Source organism: Mustela nigripes, chromosome 2 (genome assembly GCF_022355385.1).
Source record: "Mustela nigripes isolate SB6536 chromosome 2, MUSNIG.SB6536, whole genome shotgun sequence".
Lineage (NCBI taxonomy): Eukaryota > Metazoa > Chordata > Mammalia > Carnivora > Mustelidae > Mustela > Mustela nigripes.
The window spans coordinates 73,501,475-73,524,862 of NC_081558.1; the positions used below are offsets into that span (position 1 = coordinate 73,501,475).

The 23,388-nt window shown below is 40.2% G+C and overlaps 1 long non-coding RNA gene across 1 annotated transcript in view; it reads left to right on the forward strand.

Moving 5' to 3' along the window:
• Positions 1-8,510: 8,510 nt before the first annotated feature.
• LOC132009950 (uncharacterized) overlaps positions 8,511-23,388 on the forward strand; it is a 33,194-nt gene continuing 18,316 nt past the window's right edge. Inside the window, exons 1-2 of the long non-coding RNA XR_009402105.1 lie at positions 8,511-8,599; positions 19,432-19,520. This is a non-coding gene — a long non-coding RNA (uncharacterized LOC132009950). The remainder of the gene's footprint in view (positions 8,600-19,431; positions 19,521-23,388) is intronic.

Consider the following 23,388-nt stretch of genomic DNA (forward strand, 5'->3'; position numbering starts at 1 on the left):
ATAAATATCTTAAATGGCCACAATTTGTGACACTACCAAAAATTGTTTTCCCAGTTTGAAATGACCTCACTATGAACACATCCGATCAATCTGCTTGTGTTTACTGAGCGTGCACCCTAGAGGAGAGGGTACTAATGTGATTATCACTGGGAATTATAAAAAACACAAGATAATTTTAAAAGCCCTTTATTATAATTCATTATTGCTTTTATGGTGCTGCCAATAATGCTAATAATGACATTAATAACGGTATCGATTTGCCTATAGGAAAATCATTTTCTATTTTTATCTTTAGTTCTTATAAACCCAGGAGGTAGATGCTATCAACATCAACCCTTAATGAAGAAATTAAATCTAAAGGATTGTGACTGAACTTGTAAATGTCACATAACTGGTAATTCACAGAGCTGATATTTAAATCCAAGTATGTCTGTCTCTATGTTCTGCAATCTTAACCGGGGCATTATATTGTTTCCAGATAAATTTCCACTTTTGGGTTTCATGTGAGACATATTAAGGGTCTACGTTTGGGTGAGGCAGTCTTAGGAACAGGAATCCTGGGGGTAAGGAGCGTGAGGCCATGAGCTTGAACCTGGGCTGAAGACTTGATAGTTCTGAAGATAAGTCTATACCTATGATTACATCGTAATCAATCAAGTCAAAACACGAAGTAGGGGCAAAAAATGGAGCAAAAAAATGAGAACAGAAGTCAGGAGAATAAAAACAAAAATTGGAGAGTGAGTGAGAGGTGAGAATGTGGTGGGAGCTCAGGCTTCAGATCAAAGACTGGTCTGTGAGCAACCCTAGGAGAGAGTGTAGAGCAATAGCCCTGGGCTAGACCATGGGGCCCCCCCCAAAACTGGGTTTAACTGGGCCCTTACTGATTCTCACTCTGCTTGCTTGGGTGCGGAGAGGAAAAGAGTGGTGTATTGAAAACCCCAATTATTATTTTTAGAGTCCTGTTGTATCTCTCTTTCCTTCTCATTTAAAACCTTCCTTTTTTCCCCAGATGATTCACCAAGCACTGATGTCTGCAGTTTGGAAGGCTGTCTCTGTCTAACTGGCATTGCGGCTTGGAGCATCTTATCAAGTACGGCAAAAAGGTAGAGAATCCATTTTTCTGAAAAACAAAGCCCAGTTTAGTCAGGCAGTGTTTGAATAGTGAAGGCAATTAGCAAACTTGCCATTGTTCACATTACTAACAGATGTCTTTGTTATTTCGGAGACTACCCAGAGATGAAAATTAAAGCAGCTTTGCGGCTTTTTTGAGGCAAATATGGAGATGTTAGAAGTGATAGCTAAGTGTTTATGGCATGAGGTCAGCTTCTGGAGCTTGGTTAAAAGGAGCACCTTAGGGGCGCCTGGGTGGCTCAGCGGGTTGAGCCGCTGCCTTCGGCTCAGGTCGTGAACTCGGAGTCCTGGGATCGAGCCCCGCATCGGGCTCTCTGCTCAGCAGGGAGCCTGCTTCCTCCTCTCTCTCTGCCTGCCTCTCTGCCTGCTTGTGATCTCTCTCAATAAATCTCTCTCAAATAAATAAATAAAATCTTTAAAAAAAAAAAAAAAAAAAGGAGCACCTTAGGTCTCTGGTGAGTGTGATCTATGGTTGATCTTAAAAACAAATAAACAGGGGGCACCTGGGTAGCTCAGTGGGTTAAAACCTCTGCCTTCAGCTCAGGTCATAGTCCCAGGGTCCTGGGATTGAACCTGGGGCTCTCTGCTCAACAGGGGCCAGCTTCCTCCCTCTTTCTCTGCCTGCCTCTCTGCCTACTTGTGATCTCTGTCTGTCAAATGAGTAAATAAAATCTTTAAAAACAAACAAACAAACAAACAAACAAACACCTGAGATGAAAAGGAATAAGATGAATTGTTCCTGGATTATATAAAGCAGGGCAAAACAGATAAAAAGGATATAATATTATAATGGCACATACCCACATGCAGTAAAATTAAGGTGTATGAAGCAAATACCCCACACCTATGCTAAATTACTTGACACTTTTATATAAAGATTTGTGAATTTGTGTCTACCATCTTTAACTCGTATACAAACAGGGAGAAAATCCAATGATAGATCAAAACACAAAAACAACAATGTTGAACCTAAAAAGGAGACTTTATCTACTTTGCTTTATTCCCACTCCCTACTTCACCTCAACAGTTTTGCATCTAATTCACTTTTTAAAAAAATTTTTTTAATTTAATTTTTTCAGTGTTCCAAGATTCATTGTTTATGTGCCACACCCAGTGCTCCATGCAATATGTGCCCTCCTTAATACCCACCATCAGGCTCACACAATTCCCCACCCCACCCTGCTCCTCCAAAACCCTGTTTGCTTCTCAGAGTCCACGGTCTCTCATGGTTTGTCTCCCCTTGCGATTTCCCCCAACTCACTTCTCTCCCTCTCCCAGTGTCCTCCATGTTATTCCTTATGCTCCGTGAGTGAAACCATATGATACTTGACTTTCTCTGCTTGACTTATTTCACTCACCATAATCTCCTCCAGTCCCGTCCATGTTGATACAAAAGTTGGGTATTCATCCTTTCTGATGGAGGCGTAATATTCACTCTAATTCACTCTTGATTTAGATTTATTTGACTCTAGAAAGGATTCCCGACACCTTAAGCATCGATAGATTCTTTCCTCATTTGTAATTCATACAAATATAGATTTATGTTTGAGTTATACATCAGAATAAGATCTACATTATTATATAATATTATTATATATAAGTATCAGTTGGGCTTATCTCCCACTAGACCATGTTGGGTCATGTAATCCCCGGGGTTCCGTCAGCGAGTTTGTGTCTCTCTGTCCAATACTCAGAATAGAACATGGAACGTAAGAGTTGCTCCAGAAGTATCTGATGAACACTGGAACAAAACCAGATTATCTCCCTCTTTTATCATCTGAAGAAAATGAAATAAGAAGTCAGGTTCTTTATATGGAGACAGTAGGAAAGACGGTTAGAATGTTAGAAGAAGTGAAGGAATGTCTATACACATTCTTTAGAAAACAGTAAAAGGAAAACAAGAAAAAATACAAAGCTGTTGGTGTGATTATCTCCCCCTCTCTCTCATCACACAGCTGAAACTCACCTGAGTTGAGCTGAGATATGAGACCTGAGTTGAGATCAAGTGTCAGACACCTAACCAACTGAGCCACCCAGTTACCCCAACGACGAGCTGTCTTAAATTCTTATTTCCCATGATAGGAAACTAGTCGGCAGGCTCAGTGGCATCCGCTGCCTCCAGCTACCGCCACCACACATCACCCCGGTTCTAGGAGCAGTCTCGAGGGAGGCTCTCTCCTTGCTGAGTCAGCCATTCCTCAACGGGAAGAGACAGAGAGAGAAACTGTCCACAGGTAGTGGGGCTGCAGATGTCTGGACACGCATCCCCCTGATATACAGCGATGCTATTTTCCTCTTCTTAGAGCCCTGGGGCTTAAAAATGTGCTCTACATTTCAGGCAGGCCGGCTGGAAATTATGTTTAAATATAACCACCCTAAAGTCTAAAAATAACATCCATCTGAAGCTGGACAATATTGGAACAAGTGAAAAGAAGTAGAAATGTGAGTCAAGAGCAAATAACGTCAGGGCGTGGGTGGCTCAGTGGGTTAAGCGTCTGCCTTCAGCTCAGGTCATGATCCCAGGGCCTTGGGATCGAGCCCTACATTGGGCTCCCTGTCAGTGGGGACCCTGCTTCTCCCTCTCCCTCCGCTTGCCATTCCCCCTCCTCCTGTTCTCTCTCACTCTTTCTTGTTCTCAAATAAATAAAATCTTTAAAATTAAAAAAAAAAAAAAAAAAAAAAAGCAAACGTCAAAGTATAGAACTGATAGCTGCACCTAGGCTCTCCTGTTTGGTTCTGTCACTTGATCTAGGGACCGGCATTTTTGTGTCTACATGGCTTTGAACCAATTTCAGCTTCTGCTCACATTTTGGAATTTATCTCCAATGCTTCAAATTGTTAGAAAACTTGGTCTCTCCGTTAGAAAAAAGAAAGCAAACTAACAACTTTGTGGTGGTTTTTAAAACTACCCACAGGGGTGCCTGAATGGTTTGGTCAGTTGAGCAGAGTCATGCTTGGCTCACGATCCCCAAGGTCCTGGGATGAAGCCATGGTCAGGCTCCCCACTCAGCGGGGAGCCTGCTTCTGCCTTCCACTCTGCCTACTTTGCGCTCTATCTCTCTGTCAAATAAATAAACAAAATATTTAAAAGCAAACAAAAGTAAATAAAAATAAAACTGCCCACAAATTTTTTACTCTCCTCTCATTGAGAATCAGGCCCCATGATCCCTCTCTTCTCCACGGCTCTGGCAGATTGTGGCTGCCAGAATGAAGCAGGGTTTCTCAAACTCACTGCTGTTGGCACCTTGGGCCACAGACTCTTTGCTCTTGGGGGCTATCCTGTGCCTTGTAAAATATGTACCAGCACCCAGGGCTGGAGGCGCTAGATGCTTCTAGCCTATCCCCCACTGTCCCCAGTTGTACAAACCAAAAGTAGATTCAAACATTGGAAAACTTTCTGTGGGGAGCAAAATTGCCCCTGGTTGAGAGCCACTGTGATAGAATACAGAGGAAATGAAAAGCTGGGGCATGAAAGACCACTCAGCATTCTGGTTCTCTTGGGACACTTGTTCTGGGAGATACCCATTGCTATGGAAATCTAACTACCCCAAAGCAGCCATCCTTGGAAGGGTGATATTCTGGGTGACCCCTCCCAGCTGAGCCCAGGTGATAGCCAAATTCTCGACCCATAAAACCTGTGAAATAATAAGTTGTTGTTTTACCCCGCTAAGTTGAGTGGGGGGGGCATTAATGCAGCAAAGGCACTTGAAACAAAATTACCAGGAAGTGAGGAATATCTAGTCGACCAAAGAGACAGGTTTTACTTGCATTACACGGGTAGCTTATCAAATGAGGGCAGATACATGAGTACCCACAGGCATGAATTCTGCACACTCAGTTATCTGGGCGTGTACTTGTGGTATGCTGAGAAAATACGAATTGGCATCTGAAACTTGTCCTAATCCTTTTCTCTCTCTCTCTCTCTCAAGAGAAAATATTTTAAAGATGTAGAGTTAAAGAAAACATCTGGTTTATGGGAAAATTATAAGAACAGGCTCTCCCCTCCCCCACTTCCTACTCCTCCCTCCGTGGAGCATTAGTGGACTCTCAGACCTTAGCAGCAAAATCAATAACACCAGGCTAACGTAATTACACTGTAGAGGGCAGACTGTGTCGGCTATTACTTTATTAAGAAAGAACAACATGTGTGAAGGAGCGGCACCCTGGCATCCTGCAAGGACGGAAGACTCAAGAGAGTGCAGGAAGGAGGGCAAGGCGGTTCACAAATATGCTGAATTGAAGGAATTAGGATCACACCCTGAAATAGCAGGAAAACGAATGTTTGCTTTCTCTGGCTTATTATTTGCTTAGTGATACTTGAGCGTTTCTAAAAGATAAATGTCTTGGCTGTTGTTCCATCAGTCTCTCTGCTTTATTTAATTTTACAAAGAGGAATGCTCAGATGTTAAAATATTTGTTCTCTTTTCACTTACGATTTGTTTCATTTTCTACTCAAAATGGAATGACCCTCCAAGGTAAGATTTGAAGCACAGAGAATTCTTCGTGTTCATCTGGCTCTGGTTCTGTGATTCGTTCTTGGCCTATTTTCATTATTTTACAAAACACCCCAGGGAGGTGTTTTGAAATGAAATGACTTGTCCCCTTTCACCTTCCTTGAGAAGGTCAAGATAAAATATTTAGAACCTCGAACCTCCCATACCACCCCATTTTTCCCTCCAGTTTTTTCCCCCCAAAATGGAAGGTAAAGTAGCCTTTCACGTTGGGAGGGGGTTGGTTGTTTGCCCGTTTGCCCTGAAACCCCTTTCCTGGCCTTCCCCAGCTTGACCTAGCACTGCAGGGGCTGCTCCTGCCACACCACCTTTTCCAGGCTCCTCTGCCACCTGCTTCCACCAATGCTCAACCAACAAGACACCCTGGAGGAGAGGAAAGCAGCCCTTCCTGCCTGGTTCCAGTCTCTCCAGGCAACTCTAGCATTGGATGGGGTTTCAAGCCAGCTGTGCTACAACATCTCCTCCTATTGTCCTTCCAGCCCTAGAGCTGGTAGCAGCTGATATGTCCAACATTAAATTTCATCTGTTGCACAACATGACATAGGCTCTGTTTTTTTCTCTCTGAATCTCCACTATTACAGGGAGAATCTCCTTCCAAATGAAGCCCAGCTTGAGGCCTAGAGATTATATGGTATGTTTTCAGAGAACATAAGAAAAGCAAGAAAACCTTTGTATTCTCTTTAGAGTTTGTTGATTGACTTTACAGCTTAGGTCAGAATGCTTTTAGAGTAATATAATATAAAATTTTAGAGAAAGCCAAACTAATATATAGTGACAGCAGATCGGTGGTGGTCTTGACCCAGGGATGGGACAGATAAACTGCAAGGGTCATGCTGGGAACTTTAACTTTTTCAAAAGATGAAGGTATTCCAAATCATGATTTTTATGATGGATACATAGGTGTATATATTTGTCAAAAGTCATTGAGCCATCTACATAAAATGGAGCATTTTACTGTATGCAAATTCTACTGGAGTGAGTAGCAACCAACGTTTCCCAAATCTTGTCTGCATCATTTATTTCTATGGTGTACTTATAGTAATGACTCTTTCCTCCTTTCTCCATTTACCAATTTGTATACTATTTGTGAGGAAGAACTATCTCTTCTCCTATATTTCCTTACGTGTTTCATTATCTATGTATAACAATAAGGACTCATGGATGTTTGTTCATGAATTAAAATCCAGATTCATTCTTAAAATTTTGTTGCTAACATTTTTCCAGTTTGGGAGATTAAGGCCTTCAGGTGGGCTACTGTGTTCTTTTATCAAGACTCCCCCCAACTTTTTAATATTTTCTTAACTTTCTGGCCCCGCATCATGTTCCTAGTTCCTTTTTTTTTTTTTTTTTTTTTTTTTTTTTTTTTACTTATATATCCTTTTTTAAATCTTTTCTTCTAGTTCACTTTACATTTACAATGCTCCAGCCCTAGAATTAATCACTTCTCGATGGAGCCCTGGTTGCTTTTATTTGAATGAAGTGTTTAGAGCCAGTATCTGAGTGTTAGGTGGCTTCATTGTTATTGGGCTATCATTGCTCTGACCTTCAGGCAAAAACAGCTAGTTATTTTATATATGTATACTCATCCATATGTACATATACATTTTGTCTGTCTATAGACATACATTAAAAATCATGAGTTAATACTAAAAAAAGTCATGAGTTAATACTGCTATCTCTATTTACCATGAAGGTTATTTTAGGCCTCCCTCTTTCCTTCTTTATAAATTCCTTTTTTAACATTAAGAAACCCTGGATCTCATTATCTATGATCTATTCTTTTATTTTTTTTTCATTATAAAGATAAGGTAATTTCCAAATCCCTAGACATTACCTTTGTTTAAAAACAAAAACAAAAAATTAGTTAACTAGATTTTAATGTTTATTTTTGTCTTTAGCCTTAGAGAATCCAGTCAAGACACAGGTTTCCAGAGTGACTTTGCATAGTTCTTTCCTTCCCATACCCTTAGGTGTGGGTGTGTATTTATCTGTAGTAGAGTCAGGTTCACTTGCTAGTGTTAGTATTCCATTTTGAGTTATCCTCATGTCCTGATTGCTTTTAATAATTTGTGTAATTTTGGGGTAGGTATGTGAAGGATGTATGAAATGTTACTATAGTTTTAGGAGTCAGAGTTTGCTCAAAAGTTATATTCAAGGAAGTATACTCCCCCTTCAACCCTGGTACCTTATTCCCTCATCTCTTTATTCCCAACCTTTTCCCACAAACCCCTGTGGCTAACCATTTTCTTAGTCTCCAGTTTATCTTTCCAGAATTCCTTCTTCAGGAATGTAGCCAGGAGAGAATCACTGTTAGACAAATAAGCAGATACAGGTGTACAATCTTATATTCCTTTCTTCTATAAAGTCTAACCTACTGGGATGCCTGGGTGGCTCAGTCGGTTGAGCACCTGCCTTTGGCTCAGGTCATGATCCTAGAGGGGTCTGGAATCGAGTCCCAAATTGGGTTCCTTTTTCAGCAGGGAGCCTGTTTCTCCCTCTGTCTGCTGCTCCCTCTGTTGGTGCTCTTTCTCTCTCTCTTTCTGACAAATAAAATTTAATTTTAAAAATGTGTAACAAACAATTTTAGACAATTTTTTAGGGCTTAGCATTTTTTTCGCTGTAAACTGTCTTGGAAATCATTCCATGTTATTTCAGAGAGATTTTCTTCATCTTTACATTTTTTCACACCTGCATAGTGTTCCCTTATGTTATTATTGTATTATTACGCATGGTAATTCTTTATTGACCTTCCACTGCTGTAAAACTTGTGTTGTTAGAGCTGGATATTTTTGTATTCCTATAAATATCCTTAAGATTGGCGCCAGGATTGCAGTGAAGTCATTTGGAAACAGTTTGATCTTTTAGAGTCTTGATTTCAAGTTTTGTCGGGCACTACTTGGACGAGACACATTGGCCATCTACCCCTTGCCCAATGAATCAGGAGGGTTTCCACTCCGGTAGGTAGATAATGGTATGGTTTCTAGACTAGTGTGAGTGCTGGGAACTATTACCTCTAATTCTCTCTGTGGGTTCTGGCAGTTTCTTCCCACACCCTGCCGAAATTCCACGTTCTCTCTGTATTCAGTTATCTCTTCTCCGTAGGTAAATTCTGTCTGGTAAATTCTGTCTGCCATGGTCCTTCTGGATGCCTAAGTTCATCTCCTCAACTCAGGGAGTCCTTTCCCTGGGGACCCTCCCGCCCTGCCCCCCGCTTTACCACAGCCTGCCTGGAAACTGTCTCATGACAGTATGAAGCAACTGGATGACTCACCTCGTTTGTTCTCTGTCTCTCAGGAATTACAGGCCTTCTTTATCTGGTATCTAGGATCTTGAAAACTTTTGTTCCATATATTTTGTCCTTTTTAAAAAAACCGTTTTGGGCAGAAGGGTACCCGTTATTCCATCTTGGCTAAAAATGGATGTCTTTGCTTTTATAAACAAAGTTGTTTTATTTTTCAATTTCAATTTCCAGTTGTTCATTGTTAGTATATAAAAACTCAATAGACTTTTGTGGGTTGGTTTTTCATTTTGCAAAATAGCTAAACTCATTGGTTAGCACAGCTTTTTTTTTTTTTTTTTTTTTTTTTTTAGATTATATTAGGGCTTTTTCTAGAGACCCTTATGTTGTCAGTAGATAAAGACAGTTTTGCTTTGTCCTTTTATTTATTTTTCTTGCCTTATCTATGATCTCTAGCACAATGATGAATAGAAATGGTGAGCGTGGATATCCTTGCCTTGTTCCTGATCTTAGGAAGAAAGCATTCAGCATTTCACCTTCAAGGATGATGTTATCTGCAGTTTGTTTTCTTAGATTTTCTTTATCAGGCTAAGTTTCTAACTTTCTCTGAGTTTTTAACATGAGTGGGATATGAATTTTGTTAAGTACTTCTTATTCATCTTTTAAGACAATCATGAATTTTCCTTCTTTTTCTCTTAATTTGATGACTTATACTAATTGCAAGTTTTGTAATAGCTTTACTGAGATATAATTCACATGCCATTAAAGTTTATCCTTTTCAAGTATACAGTTCAGTGATTTTTAGTATATTCTTTAGGTTTTGCAACCATTATCAATGTTTAATTTCAAAACATTTCCCGTTAATTGATTTTTACATGTTAGTCCAATTTTGTAATCCTGAGAAAAATTCACTTGGTCATGATGCATTATTCTATTTATAAGTGGATTCAATTTGCTAGTATTTTCTTAGGGATATTTGAGTTTATGTTCCTGAGGAATATTAGTCTGTGGCTTTCTTTTCTTTAATGTCTTTCCTGGATATGGTATCTGAGTTATGCTGGCCTTGTAAAATGAGTTTAGATATGTTTTTTCCTCCTCTATTTTCTGGAAGAGTTTGGAGGAAGTCATATAATTTTCTTTTCTCTTAACACTTTGGTAGAATTCACCAGTGAAGTGAGTCATCAGAGCCTGGAATTTGTTTGTGGGAACATTTTAATGACAAATTCCTTTTCTTTCATAGATAACAAGCTGTTCATATATTCTATTTTTTTCTTGTGACAGTCGTGATAATTAGTATGTTTGGAGCAATTTGTATTTTTTCATTTAGGTTTGTCAAATTTACTGTTATTAAATAATTCCCTATCTCCTGAGTTATCTAATACTGTGTTTGGAAAGATGTCGCCAAACATAATGGTGTGAAAGAGCAGTGACATATTTTTTATAGCCTCTAATCCTGTCTGCCATCCAGAAATGCAGGAGTGGCTTGACTGGTTCTAGTTCAGAGTTTGTCATCAGGTTGTGGTTAGAAGTCCCTGATGCTGCAGTTATCTGATGGAGTGACAGAGGTCAGAAGATCTTTTCCAACATAGTTCACCTACATGGCTGGCAAGCTGGTTCTAGCCTTTGGCGAGGCTGGGAGGATTGAGGAGGGGTTGCTCAGTTTCCCCAACATGGCAGATGGCTTTTCTTATCAAGATTTAAGAGACTAAGATGGTAGCTCCAATGCCTTTCTGATCTAGTCTTAGAAGTCAAACACTGTTACTTCTACAGTCTGCTTTTTGTCACATGGTTGAGCCAGGAGCGAATATTTTGTTTTCTTTTTGTTTCTTCCTTCTGTTTTTCATTTTTTTAATGTAGGTTCCACACCTAGCATGGAACTCAATGCAGGACTTGAACTCACAACCCTGAGACTGAGACCTGAGTTGAGATCAAGAGTCATATGTATGCTTAACCGGCAAAGCCACCCAGATGCCCCTTGTTTTCTTTTATAAAAAGTAATTACTTTATATTCTCAAAGGCAGTTGTTATTTTAGAATGAGCTTGATCCTTCTGAAGATTGTTTTCAAGTTTTTAATGTTGCTATAGTGAGTCTGAAGTTAGGGGTAACACGTAGCTATTAGCCACATGTGGCCATTTAAATTTGTTAGTGAATGCTAAAGACAATTAAAATTTAATTTCTGGGGGCACTGGGTGGCTCAGTGTGTTAAACCACTGCCTTCGGCTCAGGTCATGATCTCAGGGTCCTGGGATCGAGTCCCACATCAGGCTCTCTGCTCAGCAGGGAGCCTGCTTCCCTTCCTCTCTCTGCCTGCCTCTCTGCCTACTTGTGATCTCTCTCTGTCAAATAAATAAATAAAATCTTAAAAAAAAAAATTTAATTTCCGTAATCACACTGGCCACATTTTGAGTACTCAGAAGCCACACATATCTTGTGGCAAGTGTCTTGCACAATACAAATACAACCCATTTCCATAAATGTAGCAAGTTCTATAGGAAAGCTGGCTTCAAGTTGCTTTTATTCTAGGACTGGTTTAGTCTTATTTGCATACTATTTTCTCTTCTGGTGTCTCTATTGAATGCTCTGGCATTCACTGAGGACTCTCCCCACTGACTTACCAGGATGCAAACTTCTGCCAGCTCCATGAGATCTCTGGAAAATGATCAGATTACAGATCTCCAATCATTTTTCCCAGACTCGTGGATTTTTATCCTACATTATGCGGCCCAGAATTCAGCAACACACTTAAGACCCTAATGTCAATCTCTGCGTGGCTTCCTCCTTTCCAGTCTGTCCCACAGATTCCGGCTGCCCCAGCCTCCCTTGACTCTGATCGCCGTTTCCTTAGCTCAGTTCGTATACCACCAGAGACTTGGTTTCCCTTACTGCACTGTGGTCTGGAGTATGCTTTGAGGCAGAAAGTGGGGTTGATTCTAGGACTCCCCACATTAGTTTCCTTATCTCAAGGATCATGTCCTACTTTGTCCTGTAGCTCAATGTTTTAAAAAATGTTACATGCATTTTTTCCAGTTGTCTAATTTTTATTTTGCTCAGCCTAGTGCAACTTGTTCTATAATGGCCAGCAGCAAATTTATACCCTTCCCTTTGAAGATCACAGTAAAAATAAATAAATACACACACACACATGCATATATACACATATATATACATAGATAAATTTACTCTATTAGATTTTTGGCATGTTGACATAATTGCATTTAATTGACTTCTCAAGCCTCATTATCATAACTATATAAAAACACTGCTATATAGAAATAGCTTTTATGATAATTGTCCTGGTTTTACTGGGGTAGAGGTGCTTTTGTTTTGAAAACTTTTTCTGTATGATTTTTTTGTTTGTTTATTTAAGTTCTTGATTTTGTAACTTGTCAACGTGTGCCAAAACTCAGTAAAGATAGCATCAGTTAGGGGCGCCTGAGTGGCTCAGTTAACCAAGCCTCTGCCTCTAGCTCAGATCATGATCTCGGGGTTCTGGGATAGAGCCCTTCTCAGCGGGAAGCCTGCTTCTCCTTGTCCCTCTGATGCTCCCTCTGCTTGTGCTCACTCTTTGTCAAATAAGTAAATAAATAAAATCTAAAAAAAAAAAAAAAATACAAAGACAGTGAAATATTTCACCCTTATCTGTTCTTCCATTCAGTCAGTTACCAGCCGGCAAACAGGTAACCCTTGTTATCAGTTACTTGTGTATCTTCCTAGAGATACTTTATGCTTATTCAAGGGAATAAAATCATAGGGTACTATTTTTCTCTTTTAAATAGAATATCTTAAAAATTTTTCTGTACCAGACAATAATGTAGAATGATAGGCAGAAGCATGAAAATGTTTCCAGAAAAACTGCCTCTCAGTAATTTTTCTCCTAAGTTATCAAGTAATCCCTCAAAGAGAAAAAAATAGAATTTTAAAATTTGAGAGATTGTGATTAATTTAGAAAATAATTATAGCATGGTTTGAACCCAAGAGACCATGATAAATTTGACAGATAATATGGCTTTTCATTTTCTCATCTGTGTGCCCTGATAAAAATGGTGGTGCTTCTGAATCACAAGAACAGTCAGTAACCAAACCAGTAATAACACAATTCATGTGTTAGTAACTATCTCCTCTACTTTGTTTCAGATATTATTTCAGGTTACAGTACCACTCAAGATTGCTAGCTAAAAATGGATAAAAGGGGAAAAAATGGGCAAAAGAAAAGAGATAGTGAGGTTAAGATATGAGCAGAGATAAAATGAAAAATGTGCCTTTGAGTCATGAATCTGGCTTTGCATATTCTGAAAACCTTATTTTAACATTTTTAAGCTCTTTGAAGTAAAAACAGTATAATTGCTCAGGGAAGTAGAGCGGATTTTGGAACAAAGCTCTGACAGGGACTTCTCCTCAGGGTGCTACATAAAGAAAACCTCAGGAGGCAATGACCAACTTCTTTGTCAAGTCAACAGATTTCAGAAATCCACTCCTGTAGCTTTGGCAGACATAGCTGGCTAAGGACCATCCTATTTGTTTCATCATTAGCCTGTTGAGGTGACTTTTTTTTTTCCTTCTGCTCAGTGCTGACCAGGCAAAAATCCATGTAACATAAACTCATCTATAGATGGTAATTTTATAAAAACAGGTGGAATGTTAGTGATCTGTGAGTCCACAAGGGCAGGTCTCTAAGACAGGATGAGAATCAATGATATTTAGAAACCACAAATGGGACCCCTTTTCACGTGGAAGCGTATTCCAAATCAGTCTGAACTACGTACTCTAGCACAGGAATAGACTTCTGAGAGTTACAGGAGGAGGTGATGAAGGAAATTTACCATGTTTAGGGAAAATTTTTGGCAAAGTCTTATTGAGGGTAGTTAAAATCCATACACACACCATACTTTCACTATTTCATTGTAGGGACAGAGGCTTAATTGACATACCAGAGCCGAAGAGACTCATTCTTTGATCGATGTCATCAAGAGGCGAGAATATGAATAAAATGAGGAAATGGGTCTTTGTGTAGATTTCAAGTTTGAAAGATGAATTGTATATAAGTAAGGGTTAGAGTGAAGCAGAAAGTTTCATTACGAATAGCACAGGAAAATCAGCTGTGGCATATTCACACACTAGCATACAGCCACATACCATAACATGGGCAAATCTCACAACATCATGTTGTGTCAAAGAAAGCCAGACATGTAAGAATACAGATTTTTAAATCCCATTTATATGGAGTTCAAAACTAAGTCAAAGTTAAGATTATTAGATGTCAACTTTGCGGAGAAGGGTGGGTGTTTTGACTTCTACAAGACAAGCAATATTTCTGAGGGTGTCAGTAATATTTTCTTTCTACATCTGAGTGGTGGTAACATGCAGTCTGCTCTGAGAAATTCATCATGTGATTCACTGAAAGTCACAATTATGTTCTGTGTACTTTTCTGTATATGTGTTTTATTAAAAAACTAGCCTGAAAACTTTAATTTAAAATTTTAAGTAGTGAAAATTTTTCTAAAACTCAGTCAGTTTTTAAAACCAGAACTTTTTTTCCCCCAACTGTAAGTGTATGCAATTATCCTACAGACAATGGAAAGCAATGTTGACTATTCAACTAGAACTTTGGAGAACATTGTGCAAACACCCTCTAGTCATACATATATGACTAAAATGCCAACTATAAATAGTTTCCAGATATTAATGGAATAATTTCAGGTTAATTGTGTAACTTCAGGTATTTTTTTGAGTTAGAATGGGGAACCAAATATATTTCTGAACATAAAGCAGTTAATAGATTTATTTGGGAGCCCTTGTGAATGAAAGGGTTTTAGATTGTTTTTACTGCTGTATCTCCAATGCTCAGAACAAAGTCTAGGACATAATAGGTGCCAGGTAAATAGCTGTTGAGAAAGAGTAAATGTATATTTGAATATTTTGCTCTCTGAGAGGAGAAGACGGTGTTCCTACTAGGGTGTGGCCAACACTCTTACTTCATGTCTATTAAATGTAGTGTTGCAATTGTAAATAAGTCTTAGCCTCCTGGACATTTTTGTCATTCTCGTTGCCTTGGGAACAGAGATGAGGCAGAAAAAAACAACACGGCCAAAGGCAAGGGTGTGGAACTGCCTAGCTCCGTGTGGGGAAGAGTGAGTAAGGAGTTCCTTTTGGCTGGTGGCCTGGGACGGGGGAAGGGTGGGAGTTAATGATGGAAGATGGTAGAAATCATAAAGTTAGGATAAGACGAATGCATGATATTAAACATCAAATGATGACGCTAGAGCTTTCATTTGAGCTCACACGTGCCTGCCTGTAGAGTTCCAGCTCCTAATGCCGCAGGGAAGGAAACTGAAATGAATTGGCCCCATGGTGGCAGATACTACCATGTACAATTTTCCCCAAACCTGTAAACTTTTCTCTAAAATGCATGTGGGTGTCTAGAGAACATCAAGATATCTGTGGAAAAATGTACCTGATTGCCATTGGGTGGTAGTAAGTCCTTGAAAGTACGATTCAATCTTTCATTCATTTGAAATGGATCTCCTGTTTATTGGGTTAATGTCTGAAGCTGGGGGGCATCTTGAAGACTCAGCCTTAGCCTGCTCACGGCTCCAAATTGCAAGACTTTTTGTCTTGCAGCCTGACGGGGTTCTGACTGGTTTGGTGCAGCCTTCTCCACATGTCTTAACAACTATCAAAAATAACACATAGTCATGGAGTGCCTCCTGGAATGCCTTGATTCTAAGCATCATAATAAAATGAATCATATACATTTAAGTATAAGCTTTGAAAAATGTAAAGTAAGCAGCACGAGCCTACATGGTCTCACTTCCCTTGAGCAGTGCTGAATCCGCAATTACTTTTTAAACAATAGGTATTCATAAATCAGGCAGAATGCTCATGAGAAAACAGTCCTCTAATTAAATAAAAGGAGAATCAGTGTTTCTTGTTGCAGGGATTGTTTTTGGGATTAAAGGATTGTTCTCGAGCGCAGTGCACAAAATGAGAGACCTGGCTGCCTTCCTCCGCTTTCGGCAGCCCCCACCTGCTAGGACGCCCCAAGCCCTGAGACCATCTTGGTTTCACAAAGCGAGAGGATTAAGACAAATCTTGACCATCGCTCCCCCTGTGGTGTGGCTCTCCTCATCTAGGCCACTGTGTTGCACAGTCTGAGCACTACTAAAAAGTGCTGGGCAGGGGTGGAGGGGTGAGGCAGGAGTTCAGTTGAGAGGCTGGTGCCAAGCTGTGCACCTTGGGTCAGGGCTGTCTGCCAAAGGAGAACCTTGCTCTAATTCACTTAAGGATGCACTGTGATGCCACAGGGGCCTGCCCATCTCTCATACTCATGCCCTCTGCAGTTAGGGATCCTCTTGCTCTACCCCAGGCCCAGTGTCACACCTTCCTGGATCCAGAGCCAGACCTTCTGAGATGATGACCTATGCTCCCTTGAAGCATGAGCCCAGCACCCATCATTCATTATCTCCTGCCTCAACAACTCTTTTCCCTCTTTCAGAACCTATCATCCTATAAGGGTTCTGCCTACTCTCAGGTTGCCCCAGAAATCTTTCCTTCCAGTTGGCCCCATGCACTGACTCTACTGAGGCCTGATGTTGAATTTCCTATAGATACGAGGCAATGTCATAATGCAAACTTTTAACACAAAACCCCAACTATTACAGGTCAGCAAAGAGAGAGAAAATGAAGAAAACAGCTTATTTTCCCTTTGCCATTCCACGGAATAGGTGTAAGACCCAGGATAAGCCCACATTCCATAATGTGAACTTGTTGTACTAATTATGATTCTTCTTTTAAAAATAATATACATATTTATATATAACCCAGCCCCTAAAGGCAAGCCAATTGTCTACTCTGGCATTCAACTATAGAAAGAATTTTATTTATTTATTTATTTTTCTTTCAGTGCTGGGGAAGAAAGGGTTGGAGGTAGAGGACATCGTTCACATTTATACTACACTAGAATACTAGAAGATGAGAACTCTTGGGTATTTCCTGCTGTTAGTTTGACTACACATGATTTTTGTCTTATTTGTTTAGAGCCTACCCATTGGTATAAAATATGAATCTGTAGGAAATATTTTTAGGTTTTTACCTATATATTCTCCCAAAGGCTCATCTGAAGGCCTTGCCCCTAACACTCATGGCACGATGCGGGAAAGAACAATGCTCATTCTCCTTTCAGGGTACTCCCGTTCCCAGGGGACTGCGTGTTAAAGCTTAACCCAGCACTTTGCGGAATGTGTGTAGAATCCTTGTAAAAACACTGGGAAACATTTTCTTCAAAATGCTTTCTTTATACTCAAGATCATGGCCTTCTCTGAAATTCTGCATCTGGGATGGGGCAGAAGCCTGGTGAGCTGGGACTGCAGGTGGGCAGAGGAGCTGAGGGGGTAAGGGAAGATGTAGATGCAGAAGGACAAGAGTTCAGGCCAGCAGCCAAGCCATGCACAATGGTCAACTGAAAGAACATTCTAGCTTAGCCTAGATTTTTCTGGAATCACATAAAAGAGCCGCCATAGAAGATGAGAGCTGGATTCAGTTCAATAAATTAAATTAACAATAAGCCAAATTTTTATGCTCTTCTAGCATTCAAAAATTCATAGACAAGGAGCCTTGCCCTACTTTGTCATTTTCGAAACTAGGACACTGAAGCTCAAGGTGGTCTAAACTTGTCCAGTTACACGCAGGACACCGACGCACAGCCGAAGGCAAAGACTTTGTCTCCCTGGAAGAGTTTGCTTTTATATTTCTACATGGAACCATCTGTTTACATTTCTTTGATACCATCAAGTGTTCTCTGTTACCACCATTTTTCAGAGACTTTTTTTTTTTCAATTTTTAATTTTTTGGAGCAGTTTTAGATTCCCAGCCTCACGGAGAGGAGCGTACGGAGAATTTCTCATGCACTCCCTCCCCCACACATGCTCAGCCTCCTTAGCCTCCCACTCCTGGTGGCGCATTTGTTATAACTGATGACCTTACATTGACATGTTGTCGTCACTCGGCGTCCAAGTTTACGTGGCAATCACTCTTGGTGTTGTACATGCTATGGGTCTGGACAAATGTATCATTGCATCTATTCACCATCCCACTGTCATGTAGGTATTTTTCACTCCCCTAACACTCCTCTGTGCTCTCTGCCTATTCATCCCCCTTCTTCCCTAAGGCCTGACAACCCCTGATCTTTTTACTGTCCCCATAGTTTTGCCTTTCCCAGAATGTCATGACCATAACTTCTTTAAGATTATGAAATAACAAGATAAACTGCTTTTGAGGCATTCAAGTGACAGAATTCTTACTCTACACCCAGAGATACAGCTTTCCTTCCCCTTTAGGGCAGAACTGTAGAACTTAGCGATGTACATGTAATGACCAAAGATGGTGGAAAGTAATCAAAGAGAATGTATGTGTGTCCTTCTACCCCTCGCTGCCTCATGGCAAACTACTTTCAAAAAAGTGCTATTTCTTAGGAGTCAGTATTGAGAACATGTTAGCATATGCACAGAGCGTGACCAAGAGGCTGTTTCCAAGAGACTCCTTCCCAGGCTTTGTTGATGCTATCCAAAAGGAAGAACTCAGGGCTCCTAAAGCACGTGAATAAGTCAGGCCCAGCTTCACAGCCCAAAGCCCTCTAAGACTCCCAAGGAAGATCCACACTTAAACAGATCAGAAGAATGTCTGGTTATCCTAAGCTAGGCTGGCGTCTGAGAGGCTGACCGAGTGGAGGAGGCCTCCTGGAGCCCAGGCCCTGGAGAAGCTTGGCTTTGGGGCGCATGTCCTGGGTGAGGCTTGCATGACTCCAGTCAGTTGTGTTCTCCAGCAGCCACGAAAGGTCAGGCTCGTCTTGGGAAGGGGAGCCAAGAATAGTTAGATGCTGTTCCACTGAGAGCCCAGGTCCCCGGGGAGGGCTATTCTGGGAGCAAATGCATAGTTTATGGCATCCAGTCATAGGGGCCGGAGCGTCACTGGATCCTATCCCAAGGGCCAGGGCAGACACAGTGTCCTGTTTGTGTGAGTATCCCTAGCACTTCATACATAATAGGCTCTTAGCAGATGCTTTCCGAGTGAATAAATAAACAGCATTTCGTTAATCCCCAAATAAAAGATAGCCTCTAAATGCTCAAAATCTTTTTTTGTCCGGAGTTCTTAATATAGTCAGTCACAGAGACTGCTTCTGTGGTTCTACCCGCCAGCAAAATTGGTCCTATTACTGATGTGGCTGCAAATCCTCTCACCTGGCACCGTGTGGGCTCACTGTGGACCTTCAACTCAACTCAAAGGATAACCCCAGAAAATCAGGTGCCCACTAGGGTAGAGGAACATGCTTGGAGATGTGGCTTCTCTGGGTGTGTCCATCTTTTTTTTTTTTTCCCTCACGTAGGATTTTTAAATTCAGAACATGCAACTTGAATAAGAAACTTAATTACTAATACCACCTCTTTTTCTTGCTCTCTTCTATGTCTGAATAATGCTCTGAGATTATTTTCATCTGGAGGAGAGTGACTATTACTCTTTGGGTTAAAGCCAGAAAAGTTATTTTGTCTTTTTTGTAGGTGATTTCATACATAGACATGGGACATTAACCACAGAAAGCTCTTTGGATGGCACATGGGACTGTGATTACATTCACAATTATGAAAATGTAAGTTGGTATGTATAAATTATAATAGCTTTTAACATAATTTTTGAGCAATTATAGCCCTATTGCATTTTGCTGAGAATGTTCCATTTTGCTTCTTGATTCTGATATAATAAATGGGCTTCCTTAGACCAGAGATTGGCAAACCTTTTCCAAAAAGCCTCTAGGTAAATATTTTATCGTGTGCAGGCTGCACAGTTTCTGTTCATAAGAGCAGACATAGACAATCCATAATGAATGACCGTGTCTGTGTTCCAATAAAATTTTATTTATGGTCACTGATGTTGGGAGTTCACATAATTTGCATATGTTGTGAAATATTATTCTCCCTTTGATTTTTTTTAACCATTTAAAAATGTAAAATCATCGTTAGCTCATGGGATGTAAAAAAAATATATAATAATAATAAGTGGCAGACCAGATTGGACCTGCAGGGCATACATATTTGGCTGACCCTTGCCTTTGACTTCCTCAACATCATGACCAATGCCTCTCATTCATTTGCTTTTCCTTGGAGGCCGACTGATTCCATTCAGACCTGTCTGTGGCAAGTTCCAGCACTGGGGGCTGAGCACCTATTTGCAATGCCCTTGGCTGCTACTGACAGCTAGCCTCACCAGTCATACACCCAGAACTTTTGTCTCGCCTCCCATTTTGAGAATAGGGTGAAAAACCTGCACTTCAGGATGTAAATCTGACATCATAGAAGTCATGGAAGGGACTAGATCATGCAAGCCAGAAGCATAGAGAGGTTAACTTCCAATGGGCCAAATTTAGACCAGTAGGAAGCAGTAGAGGGAGGGAGCTAATCTATCTGTCCATGGTAATACAGTTTCCTCTACAAACTGTCCTGAGACATCGCACTGGGCTGGTGTTTGCACTGGCCATGTGCAGCGCTGTGCCCAGCGACATTATACATCTCCAAGCAATTGATTCCTTTGATTTCCTCTCTCACTTTCTTCTTTCTGTACTCTTGTTGCCCTCGGTTTGCACATCCCAAGTAAAGTACCCACACTTAATCCTTGCCTCAAGCTCTAATCTCTAGGGAACTCAGCTAAGACATTCTTAAGAATATATATAAACATTTACTAAAGGTTTCCCAGTCAAAAAAAAAAAGTCGTCTAACAGTCAGTGTGCTCAGAGTACATGGCAAGGACTGCAAATTCAGCAAGGCCAGTTAGATAACATACATGCAGGAGACAATGAAGAGTGGTGGCAAACTGTGGACTTAGGTTTCACTAAAAAGGAAAAATAAAATTCAGCTTCGATCATGATAATGCCATGCAGGGAAGAAAGTTTAGCAGTTCCAGATCTTTCTATTTACAAGACCAGTTTTCAGTCTGTCATTTCCTGTGAATTTTCTTTGTTTTTAAATGTTGGAAACTAATTTTAAAACTTTAAACTCCATGTAGGGTTAAACGTATTTATCTGTAGGCTGGAAATGGTTCCGGTAACCTCTGGTTTATAATTCCAAGAGGGACATTGGAAAGGTCATAAACTGTAGAAGGAGAAATCAAGGAGAGTGGGCAGGGTATCACTGGGTAATAGGTGTGTCTCAGGTATGGGTATTTTTCACATGTTAGCTCCCCAGGAAAATGAACAAAGCACCCAAGCATTCACATTTTAGGGCTCTGTTCTGTTTCTTAAACTGCAAGGACTTGACCTCTGATTTTTGGAAAAAGCGTATACTACCAGTCCTGGGATGGTGTTTATGATATGGATTAAGACAGGAAATGACTGTTGACATTATCTCTTTCCAGGCTCATGCCCAGTGTTTGCCTCTTTTGGGGACATCCCCAATGAGAAGGAGGCTCGCTTCCTTGAAGACCTCAGCTCAAAATCACTCAAAACATTTTATATCATATTTACGTTTGTATGGATATGAATATTACAGTCAGCTTACATTTATTTACTCTACCTCTAATTCTTGACTTTATATTTTTCTCCAGGCAACATATTTCAAATGTGCCCTATTCTACATGGGAGTCCTTTAAATTGAAAATTTATTCTGTCTCATAAAATCCTTCTTCTCTAGGTTAAAACTACTCAGGTCCTTTAACCATTCTTCCCAAGGCATCTTAAGTCTTTTCACTATTTTGTTAATCTTGACTGAACATTTTCCTGATTGTCTAAATCTTTAAGGACTTGGAACCATAAATTGAATAAATACTATAGAAAGGACTTGATTAGTAAAGGGTAAAATTAAATAATCAGTTTCCATATACAGGATACTAAATTTTGATTAATTTAGTTTAACACTACATTAGTTTTTCAGGTCTTCATGCTGCTGGTACCTGTTACCAACTGCACAGGAATTAATTGCTTGTGTTCTTTTAAATTTCTACATTTTGTTGAATTCATATTAAACCAGCTCTGTTTTATATTTTGAGTCCTATTTTACCTTGTTCAACAATGGTTGATTTTATTTTATTTTACTTACTTTTATTTTACTTTATTTTGTTTTTGTGTACATATTTTGCAAGCTACCTGAAGCATTTTTGGAAATGAGTTGAAGTGTAAAGAAGTAATATATGAAGCATTGTAGCCAATCATTTTTATTTCTCCTTACAGAGAGGAATGTTATGTTCTCCAAACCAGCTTGGATTAAAGGTTCACATTTCAGTATTCCTTTGGCAGCCTATTAATTCATGTTTATTTTAAGAAAAGAGTCCCATGGAGGTGTTTGCTAGCTAACATGTTGTTTTTCTTACTCTCTATGAGTACACACACTTACATGTGTATATATAAACATAACATAGGTCTATGCATATAAAATGAACATATATTCCTTGAAACATTATCTAATCCAGAATCCACAAGGTTTTCAGCTGTCAGTTTCATTGCTTTTGAATGGTGTTTATTGCCATCTGCTCCTGTCCCATTCTTCAACTTTACAATTATTTTTTCATGAGTTAATTTTATCAGAAATCTCAAAAGCACCATTTTGCCTTATATCAAATCATGTGGTATGTCAACCCCAGTACCAAGAACACTGGCAAATTCTTTTCTGGAATTTAGATGGTATAAGGCAGACTTCGACCAGAGAAAGAGAACCAGATAAAGAATAAACTGTCTTTTTACAGAAATGTAACCTTTCACAGTTATGGAAGGTGGTTAAGGGGTTGATGTATGGCTGTTGTCTCTAAAGCTGAAGCTAGAGTCTGAAGTCAGCGGGGCAGGTGGTGGAGAAGGAAAGACAGATGTGAAGTAGGAGAGGGGGGAAAAAAAAGACAAATGCAGGAGGACGATCTGAAACCCACAGGGACACACTGGAAGACCCAGCAGCCTGTGTCTTGAAGCCTCCAGCGTCAATGATGAGCGTGACCTGCCAGAGAAATATGTGCTACATCACAGTGCTAAGCAAGCATGCGCAGGCTTGGGTGCTGGGATCCCAGACGGGACCCTCACTGGGGAGCGGAAGGACCTGCATGCCTGGCTTCTTTTGCGCATGCCCACTTGCGCGTGCACTGACCTTCAGAGTTTTAAAATAAAACGATTTATGCTAGAGTTTCATATGCCACCATGTAAGTTTTTCGTGGCCCATGATAACGTGGGATTATGCAATGGAAGGAATCCTGACAGACTGAGTTCCTGCTTAGCGAAATTGTCACAGCATCCATGTGACATAGATTACCCTCTAGAGCTCTTTTTTCCCTAGAGACAGTCTAAAGTCAAGAGTCTTAGAGCTCTTCTTCCCATCCTAAAGCCTTGTCGGGTTTCTCTGGCCCTCTTCCCAGTTCTGTCCCGGGGAGAGCAGGCATGGTGGCTTCTTCCTTGGCACCCCAGTCCCAAGTTCAGACACAGATCACCCCGCAGAGGATGGGAGAAGAAGGCTCTGTTGGGATCCCAGGCTTTCCCAGATTGGGCTGTT